The sequence below is a fragment of the Silene latifolia genome, chromosome Y (genome assembly GCF_048544455.1).
Source record: "Silene latifolia isolate original U9 population chromosome Y, ASM4854445v1, whole genome shotgun sequence".
Taxonomy (NCBI): Eukaryota; Viridiplantae; Streptophyta; class Magnoliopsida; order Caryophyllales; family Caryophyllaceae; genus Silene; species Silene latifolia.
Window position 1 is genome coordinate 461,316,316 of NC_133538.1, and position 3,894 is coordinate 461,320,209.

The following is a 3,894-nucleotide window of genomic DNA, read 5'->3' on the forward strand; positions in this document are numbered from 1 at the left end:
AGTGGGGCAGTTGGCTACCTAGTTCGAGCAACAATGACGACAATTAGGTCGGCTTCACCCTCAGTCTAGGTTGCACGGACACGGCAGATTTTCAGCCCAAACGTGTCGGACACGGTGTCCGACACGGACACGCCTTGGACACGGCAAAAAACGTGTCTGACACTCCATGAACCGTGTCTTCGGTTTTATTTTAATTGAAGAAGTGTCGGACACGGTCCAATTTTCTTGTACACGGTCCGTTTTATATGGACACGCCAAATAAGCTTTTCAAACTATAGTACACACCCAACGACATTCACAATTTCACGATAAACATAATCCCAAACCTAAATTACTTGTTCTCCCACAATATTCGCCGCTCGCCGCCAACAGCCTCTTCACCGTCGTCCGCCGCCTTCTCTTCGCCGCAGCCTCTCCTTGCCGCCGGCCACTGCTAAGTGCTCACCAGGTTTGAGTTTCGTTCCCAGTATTCCACTTTTCCCCCAATTTATCAATTTCGGGTTAGAGTTTTATTTTGATTTCTCTATTTTAAGGTGTTGATAAATTATAATGAATGTTGTTGTTATAATGTAAAGATTTGAAGTGTTCTTGGTTAATTAAAGTACAACTTTCATCATCTAATTTCCTATACACACAAACAGCCTCCCCTCCATTGCATACCGATTTGTGGCACTTTCATCATCTAAGTTATCATCTTTTATCAATTAAATTGTATTGTATTTTACTTTTGATGTCATTAATACAAGTTTTGTTGCCTCAAATGGGTGTAATGTTTGTGCGGCTAAGAACAAGGCATCAAATGGGCAATTGACGAGTAACTTAACTGTGTAAATTAAGTTGTAGTGAATGGCCAGAAACTTAGTAAATAATGTTTCTTATGTTAGGCTATTAAGTTGTAGTAAATTAAGTTGTAGTAAATTGACAGGAGCTTATGGATGTTTCTTATGTTAGGCTGTTATTAGCTTAGTAAATGGCCAGAAACTTAGTAAATAATGTTATTGATTTGTATTGGAATAGTTTAATTGTTACTATTATGTATGATCTCTATTTTTGTTGCTTGGATTAATATTTTGCAGACGATATTCGGTAATGGATTTTAGTGGCGGTAGTGTTAGTGCTCAAAGTGAGGACATTGAGGATAATATTTTGTGGAGATTTGTTGATAAGGGGGATAAAATAGCACAAGGTGGAGACAATACCAGTTTTAAATGTCACTTTTGTAAGGAGGTTAAGGGTAGCAGTTACACTAGAGTGAGGGCTCACTTGTTGCAAATTTCGGGGAAGGGAGTTAGTGGTTGTGAGAAAGTGTCAGACGATGATCTAATTACATTACACAAACTGGATGCTGCAGTAGAGGCTAAAAAAAAGGCTTCACAACCAAAAGTTCCTCTTTTCCCTAATGAATCTTCTTCCTCCGGTGTTAGTTCTAAGCAACCACATATCCAAACCAGTAAGAAAAGAAAATCCACAAATACCATTCCTATGACTTTTAATATACAAAGTCGTAACCATTTAGATGCGGAAATTGCTAGAATATTTTATACGGGAGGGTTGCCTTTTAATCTAGCAAGGAATCCTTATTATGTGAGGTCTTTCTCCTTTGCCGCTTCTAACTCGATTCCGGGCTATGTTCCTCCGGGATATAATAAGTTGAGAACAACCTTGCTCTAACAAGAAAAGCAAAATGTTGAGAGGTAGTTAGAGCCTATTAAGAGTACCTGGAAAGAGAAAGGAGTTAGTGTAGTAAGTGATGGATGGAGTGACTCACAAAGGACCTTTGATCAATGTCATGGTTGCTTGTGAAAGTGGTCTTATGTTCATGAAAGCGGTTGATTGCTCGGGTGAGGTGAAGGACAAAGAGTATATAGCCGCTTTGCTAAGTGAGGTAATAGATGAGATTGGTGATCAAAATGTTGTACAAGTGTTAACGGATAATGCAAGTAATTGTAAAGGTGTTGGGGAACTAATTGAGGGAAGATATTCACATATATATTGGACGCCATGTGTCGTCCACACGCTTAATCTTGCTTTGAAAAACATTTGTGCAGCTAAGAACACTTCTAGTAATTAAGAAACTTATAGTGAGTGTCATTGGATAACGGAGATTCATGTAGATGCTTTATTTATAAAGAATTATATAATGACTCATTCGATGAGGCTAGCAATTTTCAATAAGTTTTCTCCTTTGAAATTGCTTTCCGTTGCCGACACAAGATTTGCTTCTATTGTTGTGATGCTTAAGAGAATGAAACTTCTCAAAACCTCCTTGCAATCAATGGTAGTTAGTGAGGCGTGGACTACCTATCGAGAAGATCATCGTGGGCAAGTTGTACTTGTGAGGGAAAAGATCTTAGATGATTGTTGGTGGGACAAAGTTGATTATATCCTTGAGTTTACACGTCCTATCTATAACATGATAAGAGATTGTGACACCGATAGGTCTTCACTTCATTTGGTATATGAGAGGTGGGAGGTTATGACTTCCAAGGTCAAAGAGGCTATATACAAGCATGAGCATAAGTGTGCAAGTGAAGAGTCCACTTTTTTTCAAAAGGGTGGAAAGCATTCTTACAAGTCGTTGGATTAAAACTAGTACTCCTCTACATAGCTTGGCACATTCTTTAGTTCCAAGGTAACTATTACTAACTTATGTTTTTTTTTTTACCATTCTTCCTTCAATTATAGGAAATTTAAGTAGAAGAGAAGTAACATCTATTAGAATACAAATTTTAACTAGGAAATCGCCGAAGTCAGTTCGTTTGTGTCCAAATGGCTGCTTGTGTATTAAAATGGCTGCTTGTTTTTATTAAAATGGTTTGAGTGTATTAAAATAATGGCTGCTTGTCCTAAATCTCATTCAAAGATACCTTAGCCTGTTTGTGTTAAATCTCATCCATAATACTTGTGTTTTTTTCTCTAAGGTTTTATACTCAAAAGTGGATTGATGAAATTCCCGGTCGAGTTGCTCCACATGTTGATAATGAAGTCTCTTCTTCAAGATTGTTTTGTTTTAGGAGACTTTTCCCATGTGTGGATGATAGAAGAAAATCCAACACCGAGTATGCCATCTTTTCGAGAAGAGATCATGATATCTTTAAAGACTTGGAATGTGTAGAAGACATGTCTCTAATGGAAGCAAAGCATTGGTGGGCTACTTATGGTTCCATGGCTTCTAATCTTCAAGGTTTGGCATTCAAGTTGTTAGGCCAACCTTCTTCTTCTTCTTCTTCTTCTTCTTCTTCTTCTTGTAGTGAAAGAAATTAGAGCATCTACAAGTTAATTCACTCTTGTGCTAGAAACAAGATTACAGTGCCGAAGACTTGGTAAGAATTCATAATAATTTACGCTTGCTTTCTAGAAATAGTGAGGAGTATATCAAGGGGAGAACCAAGATGTGGGATGTTGGTGGAGATGAGCATGATAATCTTGATGATGTTGGTTGTCTTGATGTGGCTAACTTTCCCTTGATGAGCCCGACATGGAAATGATGCTATTTGGTGATGATGCAATTGGTGACTTTGATGATAATGCATCGGGTAATGAGGTTTGATGGTGTTGATGGGTTTGTAATTTGGACCATTTGATGTTTTTATTTATTTTGTAAGGCTTTAATGTTCATTTAAATTTGTGTTTGTAATTTGGAACTTTGCAATTTGTAAGACTTGTTTGAGTTTGACGTATAAGACTATAAGACATAAATATTTGTTGTCATTTTACGTCTTTGTGGCCTTTAAATGACCATAGTTTAGATGTTGGTTATAATGTTCTTCAAATTCCCTTTAATTTAATATGTATATTGATTTTTTTTTTTTGTCGTGTCCGTGTCCAAAAATTTTTGGATTGCCGTGTCCGTTTTCGTGCAACCTAGCCCTCAGTCATCCCAACTATAACCCT

General features: G+C 37.5%; 1 long non-coding RNA gene across 1 annotated transcript; it reads left to right on the top strand.

Moving 5' to 3' along the window:
• The first annotated feature begins 319 nt into the window (after positions 1-319).
• On the top strand, positions 320-3,642 carry LOC141627120 (uncharacterized). Its single transcript, XR_012536680.1, has 3 exons — positions 320-448; positions 1,077-2,632; positions 2,922-3,642. It is a non-coding gene; the product is annotated as an uncharacterized LOC141627120 (long non-coding RNA).
• The last annotated feature ends 252 nt before the right edge of the window (positions 3,643-3,894 follow it).